We start from the raw sequence: 15,084 nt of genomic DNA on the forward strand, positions 1-15,084 counted from the left end.
TCAGGTTCTGCTCAGCAACTGACTTGCTGAATGAAGACGGGGGACTGAGTGGGCAAGTACGATATGTCAGCTGAGCATTCACCAGGAATGAATATTTTTGGTCATTACCCAACAGTTGTGGTATCTGACAGATTATCATGCTCTTAATGATAACCACTGATATACTCCACACATACAGGACCTGGACTTAAATAACAATTCATCAATAATGCACTTTCTGGGAATGTGGGCTTAAATTAGCCATAAATTTCACTGCAATTCCCTGTTTGGGGAATTAGCCCAGAATTTCTGCTGAACTGGGGTGCTTTGTTAAAGGATGGGATGCTGAAAAGTTGCTCCAAGTCTTGTGAGTCCTATAATAAAATCCATTAAATTAAGATTTAAACAGTTGATCTAACATTCATGATGGTCACATCAATACCAGCATCTCTGGAATTTTCACTGCCATCAATAAGAAATCTCACAATCCTAGGTAAAAGTCCAACAGGTTTATTTGGAATGCATGTTTTTGGTCATTACCCAACAGTCGTGGTATTTCAGGGCTATCAGTCCTTTATACACTTAATGATAATCACTGACGTACTCCATACATACAGGACCTGGGTTTAAATAACAATTCATCAGTGGCACGCACCCCAGACCAACACTGGCATCTCCACATCCTGGTTTACAGTGTCACCTATCTTTGCATCATCCCATCTATGCCATTAATCAATCAAACAAACAGTTGACATCCCAATCCTTTTTGAACACCATCCTGCCAAAGAGAGTCCCATGATCCCAACACTGACAATGTCTGAAGAAGGGTGATAATTTGCCTTCCAATTCTATGAGCTTCAACTTGAGCTAACGTTCACTCAAGAGGAACTTATCAATTAGCATTCAAAAGTTCATATATACAAAATACCCGTACACATTCTCCTGTCCATTGTTTCACTCACTTTTTTGAAAAAATGTTATCAACAACAGGGATGCTCCACCTTTCACAAATCCATGCAAGATCTCCTTGATCAGTTGAAAGTTTCAAGAAAGTCACTAATCCTTAATTGTAGACTCTGAATGAGACACCCTGATTCTTTGGGTGATTGTCAAGCAGTGATAAACTCAATGCAATTCTGGTGCTCAGTGTGAGAAGTAGTGTAATTTTTAAGGCTGCAAGAGCTAACAGTACAATCAGCAGTGATGGACGAGTTCAGCAGCATACAGAAAGGGGGAGGCACATGACAGACAGTTAACTAGGTTACACGAAACAGATAACCGCAGTGATGAGATTAAGCGCAAAATGGGAGTTGAGAGAGTGTTAATTGAAGGAATGACACAATACAAGCCATTTACAGTGTTTAAAGTTAACAAGGTTAACAGCCAAATAAGGGGGAATAACACAACACAAGCCATCACAATGTTTGAAAAACAGTATAAAATGTGCTGCAAATCTATGTAAGGTGTGCCTATTTTGACTAGACACCCGGTCTTGCAAGAACGACAAATAAAATCTTGCTCCTTCAGAACTTGACTTGACTAAATTGTTTAACTGTGAGCTGCGTTTCTCACAATTGGGGGCTCGTCCGGGATCCTAACATCCCTGGTAGGGAGGTTGCCAGTGACAACTGGGAAGACGCGTCCCGTTCCAAATTGAATGGTCCCAGGTGTTCATCGGTGGGCCTCTCTGCCACTGACTGTTGAGAATCCTAGGAAAGTTGTTCTGAACGAGTAAGTGGGAAACGATAGGCACCGTCGTGTGGTCGGGCAACGCTGCGGACCAAGGTAAGAAAAGTGACTTTTAAGTATTGCCTTGGCGACCGGGTCGTGGTAGGTAAACCATGGGAAGTGGGGGTAGTAGGACAAAGTCCCCCGGGAAAGGTGCTGGGAATCCGCGGAGAAAGGGTGGGGCCCCAGGGAACATCCCTCCAGAAAGTCCTTTGGGACGGATGTTGGAAGAAGGGTGGGGCCCCAGGGAACATCCCTCCAGAAAGTCCGCTGGGAAGGATGTTGGAAGGTTTGGGCACTAGTACTAGGGATAAAAACAAGACGACAATGATGAAATATTGTGTTTTGTTTGGGTGAAGGAACCAATCAGGAGTCCGTCCGTCTTCTGGCCAAAGTACGGTTCGGTTGAGGATTGGGTTTGTCAGATTCTTAATAAATATGTGAGACAGAAGCAGCCGGCGTCCCAGGAAGGAATTGATCATGCAAGTTGCTGGATAATGTTAATTTAGGGGCTGCGGGGGAGGTTATGTGATGAGGGAGCAGAGGAAAGTCGAATAAGGGAGGTGCCCCTAGAGGCACTGGAGTTTGTGGATGGGTCACGAAGTATATAGATGGATCAGCATGAATGGGATGGACCTACAATTGGTCTGAGCAGAAAGAGGTAGAGAGAAGTATGTCAGTGGAACTGGGAACCCTGACATGGGCTTTTTCTGAGGTGCGAGGAGAACGCTAATAGTGGTTATGTATTTGGAATTGTGCATGACTATATGACTGTTTGAGAGAGAAAGGGATTTGTCACGACATGAGGCACCCGAATCAAAACATGGTCAAATTTATTAGAGGCCAGTGAGCTCCCATCAGTAAAGGGTTAAAAAGAGACAAGCAGGCTGACTCTGTATGGTACAGAGAGAGAGAGAGAGAGAGAGGGTGTAACTGTGTAATTGAGACCCTCATGTGATGTAATAGATATAGCCAATCAAAGTGAATTGCTTTAAGTTTTTAAGTTTACTAAATTATGTAGGGATCGGACAGAAATTTGAATTCTGCCAAGTGGGAAAGGTGGCATTATATTGCATCTTAAAGTTGTGAGGAGAGATAACCATTTAGGCACACAGTAGATTTGATTTTGTACTTGCCTGTGTTGGTTACAAAGGCAGAGCTGTAGAAATAATTAAACATGTAGATTGCACATTAGAATGCTTTCAGTATTTCTTCGTGCATCTGTGCTCCAAGTGATGTTTTGTTTTATTGTACCAGAATTGTAAGAAGGTGCAAGGGTCTTGATTTAGTGAGGATATTTAATGGTGATAAAAATAAATCTTATTTTGGATTTTCTGAATCAGGCTTTAGTTAATTAAACTGCTGTACTTTGACTCACAATTAGTCTCAGAGGTATCTTTACCTACAAGGATTGGTGCCGAAACCTGGGATCTGTTTACGGGTCCGGTTGAATGGCCACAACTGGAGCTCCGGAACAGATTACCAAATTTAAGGGAGTGAATCAAAGTACAGTAGGTGCTCATCTGTGATGAAAAAGTGTGAGTGTGTGTGAGAGGTCTGAGCTGAGCACGTACAGACAAGGAGGCATCTGTCTTTACACCTAGCCCTAGACCAGTTGTTAAGAGGGGTAGCCCCCTACGCAAAGCTCAGGAGTTTGAAGTGGGTGTAAAGGCTAGAGAAGGATGCCTGGGATGTGGTGTTCAGACGTGAGTAAGAAAGAAAGCCGGCTTAATAGTGTGAGCTTAAAGGTGTAAGCTCACGAGTGTAAGCGGTGGTACGGAGGGGACTGATCACCCCTGATAGGTATCACCGGACTGTGATAAGAGCGACCTAGGGGTGGGATCCATTTCACCCACTAGATCAACAATGGAAATGATTGAAAAAAAAGGACAGAACTAAGAAAATTGGAATTCTCTTAGTTCGAATTAATTGAACAGGTTTAAACCAGATTAATTGAACACATCTCAGTCTTGGGTAAAAAAATATTGGGCTGACGACAAGGAGAAAATTAAAACGTCAGAATCACAGATTAGAGAGTTAGAAAAGAGAAACCAAACAAAGAAAATAGCAGTATTGTTAATACATCAGTTAGCTGGACTAATTGAACAAGTAGTCACTTCCACTAAGAAGTGGAGTGGGGATAAAAAAGATTAAGGAATTAGAATTCAGAGTAAGGGAACTGGAGAAACAAAACCTAGTGTTAGAAGACTACTGCAGAGGGACATCACCTCCCTACCCCGGCAGTATTAACAGACGGACAGGAACAGCAAATAGACCCGATAGTCTGGGCAGGGGAAGGAAACCGAGGGGGATTAGACGCTCCTCCTCTGCAAATAAATTTAAAAAAGGAGAGACGGTGTGTGTTAAGCAATACCCTATACCTTTGCAAGGAAAAAAAGGATTACAGCCAGTAATTGAAGGATTGGTTAGAGATGGACTGTTAGAACCCTGCATGTCCCCTTATAATACCCCTATATTGCCTGTAAAGAAGCCTGAGGGAACGTACCGCCTGGTACAGGACCTAAGGGCCCTGAACCAGATAGTGACGATGCGACACCCCATTGTCCCTAATCCTTATATTTTATTAAGCAAGATTCCTCCTGATCACGGATGGTTCAGTGTAGTGGACCTAAAAGATGCATTTTGGACATGCCCACTGGTGGAAGAAAGTCGAGACTTATTTGCTTTTGAGTGGGAAAATCCTATCACAGGACTGAAACAGCAGTTCAGGTGGACAGTGCTCCCACAGGGGTTCACAGAGTCCCCAAATCTTTTCGGTCAAGTCTTAGAGCAGGTGTTAGAAAGATTTAAAAAGCCTGATGAAATTACGTTACTACAATATGTAGATGACCTACTAGTAACAGGAGGAGGAAAGGAAAAGGTAATAGAAGCCACAAATAGCTTATTGAATTATCTGGGACAACAGGGATTCAGGGTGTCAAAGAAAAAGCTGCAGTACGTAGAGAAGGAAGTTAAATACCTTGGACACCTAATCAGTGAGGGAAGGAGAAGAATAGATCCAGAAAGAATACAAGGAATCCTAGATCTAAATATACTATGGACTAAAAAGGAACTTAGGAGGTTCTTGGGATTAGTAGGATACTGTAGATTGTGGATCAAAGGGTACGCACAGAAAACTAAACAACTATATTTGAAACTGTTAGAAGAAGAACCTAATGTTTTAAAGTGGACAGAGGATCTAAGCTGATAATAGAAACGAAACTCCCTTGGACTAAGTGCTTACCAAAAGCACTTTTGCGTATTTGTACAGCTCCTCGAAAGGATTTGGGTTTATCCCCCTATAAAATGCTATTTGGACTACCTTATATGGGGGCAGTCGGGGAGTTACCGGTTCCTGAAATGAATGATCAATTTGTAAAGAAATATATACTGGGCCTGTCCTCCTCGATATCTTCCCTTAGGAAACAAGGATTATTGTCGCAGACTCCAGCCCTCGACTTCACGGTACATACAATTCAACCAGGAGATTGGGTCCTGGTAAAGTCATGGAAAGAAACTAAGCTGCAACCGGAATGGGAGGAACCATATCAAGCACTCCTAACAACTGAGACAGTAATCAGGACTGCTGAAAAGGGGTGGACACATCATACTAGAATCAAGGGACTGGTAAAACCTCCAGATAATTCCAACACGTGGATGGTCAAACTGACTGAAGAACCTTTGAAGCTGAAATTTAAAAGACTCTAAATAATCAATTTTTAGTTGCGGCGTGAGCGCGGGAAAGGAACTGTTTTGAATTAAGTTCTCTCCTAAAAGGTAACGAGAAAGGGATAGAATGGAAGGGGTAACCTGGATAATGCTTTCCTTCCTCTTGTCCAGGAGAGTACTTACAAGTATGGGATATAATTCAGATAAGTTAGAAGAGGACAAGGGAAACACTATGAGCTCAGTTACGGTTCTGGATCTCACTACAACACAGGTAGTAGAGACAGACCTGTGTTCTTTGGTAATATGTGGGGATCTGGTGAGCCAGCAAAAATATTCGGTAGAATCCTTACAATTTTATGCCGACGGAAAGTATCCTTGGGGTAAACTCCCTTCCATAATATCCCTTCATCAGAAACATATGCAGCCAAGATCAGAATGCCTAGATAAGGAATACAATCTTATAGGGACCAAATGGACTGAAAAAAAAATAAGCAGTCCAGTCTTAGATCCTAAGAACCTCTCCCGGTACTCCATAGCTGGTGGGCCCTTCTTTACAGGTAACTGGACCAGGGACCAACAATTGCACCAGGCAGTATTTGGAATTAGGGTAAAGGAGGGAGGAAAAGATAGCAAATTGAAATGTTGTTTCCGAATCTATGTAGATAAAAATTTGAAAACACCTGACTAGAATGATAAGGTTCCCCAAAACGACCCAAGGGCAGTAAGAGTGGTCGAAGTAAACAACCTGAAACAAATCCTTGAAATAAAGACTGGGTATGAGGAGACTAATGCCTGGGTAGAATGGGTCAAATACACTGTAAAAAGCTTAAATAAAAGCAATTGCTATGCCTGTGCGTCTGGGAAGCCAGTGGCCCAAATAGTACCCTTCCCTCTGGGATGGAAACGCGACAGAAGAGGTATGGAGTGCATGTTAGCCCTGTATCAAGAAAAGGAAGCATGGGGCAACCCGAACTGCACATCCCTATCCCTGATGTTCCCTCCTGTGGAAGCAAAGAACTTAAAAACTCCCCCTCAGTTTCTCACTGCCGTTGTGAATCACACTTCATGTGTGAACCGACAAAGGGCAGAGTTAACTCATAATATGGGGGAGTTAGAATCATGCTCAGAGGTCAGGAGCATTACAGAGAACGGAATGGGAGGGAACTATTCATCATTGAAAATCCCCAGAGCAGATATATGGTGGTATTGTGGAGGAAGGGTACTGAGGCCAACTCTACCCCCTCAGTGGAAAGGTACATGTGCAATTGTCCAATTGGCTATACCATTTACCCTGGCATTTGAAAAATCAAAAGGATCAGGAAAAACAAGAGATCAGTGATAGGAATTTCTTTTGATGAAAAGATATATCTAGATCCCATAGGAGTGCCTCGGGGAGTTCCAGATGAATTTAAAGCTCGAAATCAGATTACAGCTGGGTTTGAATCCTTGTTTTGGTGGGTAACAATAAATAAGAACGTAGATTGGATAAATTATATAAGATTGGGACGAGCAAGTGAATAGTATGTTAGCCAAACTGGAACAACCTACTCGCGCATATCTGGACTAAACCTGGAAAAAGGGATGCTAGTGAAAAATTACAGACAGTAAAAAGAAAAGGGGGGATTGTGAGAAGTAGTGTAATTTTTAAGGCTGCAAGAGCTAACAGTACAATCAGCAGTGATGGACGAGTTCAGCAGCATACAGAAAGGGGGAGGCACATGACAGACAGTTAACTAGGTTACACGAAACAGATAACCGCAGTGATGAGATTAAGCGCAAAATGGGAGTTGAGAGAGTGTTAATTGAAGGAATGACACAATACAAGCCATTTACAGTGTTTAAAGTTAACAAGGTTAACAGCCAAATAAGGGGGAATAACACAACACAAGCCATCACAATGTTTGAAAAACAGTATAAAATGTGCTGCAAATCTATGTAAGGTGTGCCTATTTTGACTAGACACCCGGTCTTGCAAGAACGACAAATAAAATCTTGCTCCTTCAGAACTTGACTTGACTAAATTGTTTAACTGTGAGCTGCGTTTCTCACAACTCAGGAGTATGATTCACATTGGAACTGACAAGAGATCCAGTGATGCTGTGAGATAACCGTCCGGTTAAATTTGTACCAGGGATATAAAGTATTACATTTAGTATTCCTTTCCAGTCTGTCAGCGTTTGTTAGTCCTTTTAGGATCGATTATGTAAACCGCACTAAAATGAAACTTGCAGAGAAAAGCTCCTCGTTACACTTGTTAATCCCATTAAGACTGCAACAGCATTCTTACAGCAAGATCGAACATATAATGAGATTAAATTATTCAGTAAATGCAGGGAATTTGAAAATGTATCCATGGTAGATGGTTTCAATAAAAAAAATCGAAATGACTGTGGAGTGATATAATCACACAAATGTTTAATGGGTTTTGGACCAAGTTCCCCTTTGATATCAGTGCTGCATTAGCCTGAGTAACAACATTTTACACAGTAATTTCATTCTGCTATATCAAATTCCTCTCTCTGCTATCTCAACACTTTGTAACCCGTATCTCAATGATATTTATGCTTCTTTCGTTATATATTTGTAGACCAGGGAGAGAAGGCGCAGTAAGACTGCTACATTACTTCAATGCTCCATTATGAGAGGGAAGCAGAATCAGCAAAGTTCCCTCTCCAGCTAAAATGTATGACATTAATCTTACCTGTGGCGCTCTGTATGGTTTGATTCCCATTGTCTCAGCTCATAAATGAAGAAATAGCAATTGCAAATGTACCAGTGTTTGAGCTGTACCCACTGGACTTTGGTTTAATTCATAGATATTGGCATCACTGGCTAAGCCAATATTTATCATCCATCCCTAATTGCCCTTGAGAAAGTCGTGGTGAGCCTTGAACTGCTGTGGTCTCTGAGGTGTAGGTATATGCACAGTGCTGTTAGGGAGGGCATTCCAGGATTTTTGACCCAGCGATAGTGAAAGAACGGTGATACATTTCCAGGTCAGGATGGTGTGGGGCTTTGAGGGGAACTTGCAGGTGGAAGCGTTTCCATTGGCTGCTGCCCTTGTCCTTTGAGGTGCTAGAAGTCACAAGTTTGGAAGATGTTGCTAAAGGAGCCTTGATAAGTTGCTGCAGTGCATTTTGTAGATGGTACAAACTGTGCATTGGTGATGAAGGTTAAAGGTGGTGAATGTGGGGTCCTAATCAAGCGGGCTGGTTTGACTTGGATGATGTCAGGCTTCTTGAGTGTTGTTGGAGTTGCACTCATCCAGGCAAGTGGAGAGTATTCCATCATACTCCTGACATGTGCCTTGTAGATGGTGTACAGGCATTAGTGAGTAAGGAGGTAAATTGCTTTCTGCAGAATTCCCAAATTATGACCCATTCTTGTAGCCAAAGTATTTATATGGTTGGTCCAGTTTTCTGGTCAATGGGAATCCCAAGATGTTGAGGCTAGGGGCTTCAGAAATGACAATGCCATTGAATGTCAAGGGAAAGTGGTTGGATTCTCTCTTCTTTGACATGTTCATTTCCTGGTACTTACTTGTATGCCATGAATACGACTTGCCACTTCTCAGCCCAAGCCTGAATGTTGTCCAGGTCTTGCTGCAAATAAATAGGAACTGCTTCAATATCTGAGATGGTGTTCATGATGGAGGGAAGATCATTGATGAAGCAGCAGAAGTTGTTGGACCTCGGACACTACCCTGAGAATCCCCTGCACTAACGTCTCAAGATTGAGATGTTTCAGCTCCAACAACCACAACGATCGTCCAGAGTAACTCCAACCAGCAGAGAGATTTCCTCTGATTCCCGCTGGCTCCAGCTTTGCTAAGGCACACTCGGCCAAATACTGTCCAAATGTCAAGGGCAGTCACTCTTAGTTCACCTCTGAAATTCAGCTCTTTTGTCCATGTTTGGCCCAAAGTTGTAATGAGGTCAGAGGCTGAGTGACATTGGTAGAATCCAAACTGAGCATTAGTGAGCAGGTTATTGCTGTGTAAGTGCAGTTTGATAGCACTATCGAGAATCCCTTCCATTACTTCGCTAATGATCAAGAGTTGACTGATGAGGAACAACTATACATGCTGAGCAGTTTGGCTAGAGGTATGGCAAGTTCTAGAGCACAAGTCTTCATACTACTGCCAAATATTGTCAGGGCCCATACCCTTCGCAGTCTCCAATGTCTTCAGCTGTTTCATGATACCATGTGGACTGAATCAAATTGGCTGAAGACTGACATTTGTGATGTTAGGAACCTCTAGAGGAGGCAAAGATGGTTCATCCACTTGGCACTTCTGGCTGAAAATTGTTGTAAATGCTTCAAACTTGTCCTTTTCAGAGATATATTAGACTCCCTCTTTGGGGAATGGGGATATTTGTGGAGCCTGTTCCTTTAATGAGTTGTTTAATTGTCCACCACCATTCACGACTGGATCTGGCAGGACTGCTGTTTGGCAGGCAAGTAATGCTGTGTTGTGGCTTCACCAAGTTAACATCTCATTTTTAGGTATGCTTGTGCTACGCCTGGTATGCCCTCTTGCACTCTTCACAAGTAGGTGCCAGGGTTGATCTCCTAGTTTGATGGTAATGGTAGAGTGGGGGATATGCTGGACCATGAGGTTACAGTTTGTGATCATATACAATTCTGCTACTGCTGAAGTACCATCTTCACATTCTATGCTTGACAGATGCATCTGCAACAGGTACATTGGAGAGGAAAAGGTAAAGAGGGTTTTCCCCTCTTGTTGTCTACCTCACCATCTATCACTTACCCAATCTAGCAGCTATGTCCTTTAGGTCTCGGCCAGCTTGATCAGTCATGGTGCTACCAAGCAAATCTTGGTAATGGACATTGAAGGCCCCACCCACAGTACATTCAGTGCCCTTAACACCCTCAGTGCTTCTTCCAAATGGCTGTTCAAAATGGAGGAGTACTGATTCATTAGCTGAGGAGGGGTGATATGTGTTAATCAACAGGAGGTTCTCTTGCTCACATTTGACCTGATACCATGAGACATCATGGGGTCTGGAGTCAATGTGGAGGACTTCAAGAGCAACTCCATCATGACTGTTCACTACTGTGTCACCGCCTCTGATGTGTCTGTCCTGTTGGTGGGACAGGACATACCCAGGAATGGTGATGATGATATCTGATCGGACAGCCTATACTTTTGCAATTTCCAGCTTTACTTCCTTCAACCTCCTCAGATGCATTTCATATCGTCCTGGATGTCCTTTAAATACAACTAGTCTTTCTACTACCTCCTCTACAACAACTTCTAGTCTATCCCATGTCTCAACTACCTCACATCTTTCATGGTGACAGCATTCAAACATAGGTTTCCCTTTTGTTACCTTACTGGCCCTAACTCTTTTCTAAGTATCCTTTTACTATGTATACGCCTTTACAAGACTTTGAGGTTTCTTAGTATGTTAACTGCCAGTCCCCTCTCATTTTCTTTTTGCACCTCATACTTCATTTTTCACATCCTCTCACCTTTCTCTATGCAGCCTGATTCTCACTTGTACTACCAACCTGGCACATGTCATCTATAGCCTGTTTGAATTGGCCCCTGGAGCCACGGTAAACTGTGGCAAGAGCGAGACCATGTTCTTTGGGAACTGATCTTTTCTTCCCTTCACCATCAGCTCAAACAGAGAGATGGCTCAGAGGGAGCAGAGCATCCATAACAAAGTGGAGGGAGTGGGTTGGTATAAGAACATAAGAACTAGGAGCAGGAGTAGGCTATCTGGCCCCTCCAGCCTGCTCCACCAATCAACAAGATCATGGCTGATCTTTTTGTGGACTCTGCTCCACTTACCCATCCGCTAACCCTTAATTCCCTTAATGTTCAAAAATTTATCTATCCTTGCCTTAGAAACATTCAATGAGGCAGCCTCAACTGCTTCACTAGGCAGAGAATTCCACAGATTCACAACTCTTTGTGTGAAGAAGTTCCTCCTCAACTCAGTCCTAAATCTGCTTCCCCTTATTTTGAGGCTATGCACCCTAGTTCTAGTTTCACCTGCCAGTGGAAACAACTTCCCTGCTTCTATCATATCTATTCTCTTCATAATCTTATATGATTCTACAAGATCTCACTTCATTCTTCTGAATTCCAATGAGTGTAGCCCCAGTCTACGCAGTCTCTCCTCAGAAGCCAACCCTCTCAACTCTAGAATCAACACAGAGAATCTCCTCTACACCCCCTCCAGTGCCAGTATATCCTTTTTCAAGTAAGGAGACCAAAACTGTACACAGTACTCCAGGTGTGGCCTCACTAGCATTTTATACAGCTGCAACATAACCTCGCTGTTTTTAAACTCCATCCCTCTAGCACCAAAGGACAAAATTCCATTTGCCTTCTTAATTTCCTGCTGCACCTGAAAACCAACTCCTTGAGATTCCTGCACAAGGACACCCAGGTCCCTCTGCACAGCAGCATGCTGCAATTTTTTACCATTTAAATAATAGTCCATTTTGCTGTTATTCCAACCAAAATGGATGACCTCACATTTACCAACATTGTACTCCATCTGCTAGACCCTCACCCACTTACTTAGACTATCTAGGTCCCTTTGCAGATTTTCAGCGTCCTCTGCACGCTTTGCTCTGCCATTCATCTTAGTGTCATTTGTGAATTTTGACACACTACTCTTGGTCCCCAACATCAAATCATTTATGTAAATTGTAAACAATTGTGGTCCCAACACTGATCCCTGAGGCACACCACTAGTCACTGATTGCCAACCAGAAAAACACCCATTTACCCCCACTCTTTACTTTCTGTTAGTTAACCACATGCTGGGATATGCTGTGATCAGCTAACTTTGGCAGAGACCACTAACTCGTGGACAGTGCATGATCAGAGGTGTGTTGTTTGCTGGAGCAGACGAGGAAGGAGCATCAGAGAGAAAGCTAAGACTTTACCTGTTAAAAACCTGTTTAAAATAAGTTTAAAGCACTTTGTTCTTTGTAGAACTGTTTAAAGCATTTACTTATTGTATTTACTGCTTTAAGAATTGTGAGGGAGTGATTATCAGGCAGTTGTGGCCCATCAGCTTTAATTATCAAGTGTCCACACGGTGAAGCCTTACATTGTTTGCTGGAGCAGACGAGGAAGGAGCATCAGAGAGAAAGCTAAGACTTTACCTGTTAAAAACCTGTTTAAAATAAGTTTAAAGCACTTTGTTCTTTGTAGAACTGTTTAAAGCATTTACTTATTGTATTTACTGCTTTAAGAATTGTGAGGGAGTGATTATCAGGCAGTTGTGGCCCATCAGCTTTAAATCAGCGCCAAGTTTAAAAGGAGGCCTGGTGTAGATAGCGGGCAGCGTCGGAGCGGGCAGTGGAGTGAGAGGGAAGCAGAGTGAGCTATTAGGGCTTAATATCAAAAAGGGCTGGAAGGTAAAAAGGCCAGGTGGAAAGAACAAGGAAAAAAAAAAATTTTTTTTTCAAAACTACTACAGCAAGAAACAAGGAAAAAATTTTTTCCCACAACAAATTATATTGAATAATGGAGGGGCATGTGATGTGCGGTTCCTGTATGATGTGGGAACTGGTGGACCCCAGGGTCCTTCCCAGTGACCATGTCTGCAGTAAGTGCAGGTTGCTGGAGGAGCTCCAGCTCAAGGTGGATGAGCTGGCCTCTGAGCTACAGACACTGAGGCTCATCAGGGGGAGAGAGGGTGTCATTGTCAATGGGGTGCAAGTGACATCCACCCCCCCTAGACTGTCTAAATCTAAGGGTCAGGAACAAAAGGGGGCTGCTGGGAGGAGGAAGGGGGGTGAGGAGCGGAGGCCTCAGCCTCTTAATCTGCATAACAGGTTTGAGGTTCTTGCTTCCAGTCTGGAAGAGGACGAGGCAGGTGAGGTTGGTGAGCAAACTGCACACGGTACAGTGATGCAGCAGGACATAGGCAAAGAGAAGGGGAAAAGGAACGTAGTAGTGATTGGGGATAGTGGGGTGAAGGGTATTGACACTGTCCTTTGTCACAATGACAAAGTGCACAGAAGGGTGTGTTGTCTGCCTGGTGCTCGGGTACAGGATGTCGCAGCTGGGCTGCAGAGGAATCTGGAGTGGGAGGGTGAGAACCCAGTTGTGGTGGTACATGTGGGTGCCAGCGACGTAGGCAAAGTGCGGACTGAGGATCTGGGGAGGGAGTATGAGAAGCTGGGAATGGAATTAAAAAGTAGAACCGACAAGGTGGTCTTCTCTGGGCTACTGCCTGAACCGAGTGCAGACGGGTGTAGGGTTGACAGGATAAAGGAAGTGAATGGGTGGCTCAGAGATTGGTGTGGGAGGAATGGGATCGAATTTATGGGGCATTGGCACCAGTATTGGGGTAGGTGGGACTTGTTCGGGCGGGATGGGGTTGGTCTGAATCGTGCTGGGACCAGAGTGCTGGCGAATCGAGTAAAGAGGACTGTAGACAGGGCTTTAAACTAATTAGGGGGGGGGAGGGTGCGAGGGTAGGTGATGTTAGGAGGTCTACAGTTAAGGATAGGGTACAGGTAAGGGAGGAGGCTGAGGATGTCCCAAGTGGTGGCGTTACGGCAAATAGGGTCCAGAAGAAGGCTGGGATGAAAGCGCTTTATCTGAATGCACGAAGCATTCGGAATAAAGTGGATGAGCTGGTGGCGCAGATCGACACAAATGGATACGATCTGGTGGCCATTACAGAGACGTGGCTGCAAGGTGACAGGGACTGGGAGATGAATGTACAGGGCTATCAAGTGTTTAGGAAGGATAGGCAGGAGGAAAGAGGGGGTGGCGTAGCTCTGCTGATTAAGGACAGCATCAAGGTGGTAGCAAGGGATGATATCGGAGCCAAAGAGCAGAAAGTGGAATCGTTGTGGGTGGAGATTAGGAACAGCAAAGGGAGGAAGACGCTGGTGGGTGTCGTCTATAGGCCCCCGAATAATGATCTGGAGGTGGGGCGGGCTGTTAACGCGCAAATAAGTGCGGCGTGCAGGAATGGGACGGCAGTAGTTATGGGGGATTTCAATCTGCATATTGATTGGTCGACCCATGTTGGACGAGGTGGGCTCGAGGAGGAGTTCTTGGAATGCTGCCGGGATAGTTTCCTGGAACAGTGTGTGTTGGAGCCGACGAGGGAGCGAGCTATCTTGGATCTGGTGCTATGTAATGAGGCGGGTAGAATTAGGGACCTTGAGGTGAAGGATCCTCTTGGAGAGAGTGATCATTGTATGGTGGAGTTTCTGTTGCAGATGGAGGAGGAGAAAGTGGGTTCCCGGACACGTGTCCTTTGTTTGAATAGAGGGGAGTATGGTAGGATGAGAGAAGAATTGGCGAATGTGGACTGGGGGAGCGCGTTGGAAGGTAGGTCTGCTGAGGAGCAGTGGAGGATCTTTAAGGAGATCTTTCTTGGTGCTCAGCAGAAATTTATTCCGATGGTTAAAAAGGACAGTAGGAAGAGAGGTAATAAGCCGTGGATAACGAAGGAGGTGAAGGAAAGTGTTAAATTAAAAGCGGAGGAATTTAGAGTAGCTAAGAGCAGTGGGCGAGAAGAGGATTGGGAAAGGTTTAAATGTCAACAAAGATTGACAAAAAAGTTGATAAAGGAGGGTAGAAGAAGCTATGAAGCTGGGCTAGCGCTTAATATAAAAAAGGATAGCAAGAGTTTTTATAAATATATAAAAAGGAAGAGGCTGGCTAGGGTGAACGTTGGTCCCTTAGCGGATGAG

At 43.8% G+C, this 15,084-nt stretch overlaps 1 long non-coding RNA gene across 1 annotated transcript in view; it reads right to left on the reverse strand.

Moving 5' to 3' along the window:
- LOC145357506 (uncharacterized) overlaps window positions 1-15,084 on the reverse strand; it is a 50,391-nt gene that overhangs the window by 540 nt on the left and 34,767 nt on the right. The window lies entirely within an intron of this gene.

Source organism: Carcharhinus amblyrhynchos, chromosome 23 (genome assembly GCF_965287045.1).
Source record: "Carcharhinus amblyrhynchos chromosome 23, sCarAmb.v2.hapA, whole genome shotgun sequence".
Lineage (NCBI taxonomy): Eukaryota > Metazoa > Chordata > Chondrichthyes > Carcharhiniformes > Carcharhinidae > Carcharhinus > Carcharhinus amblyrhynchos.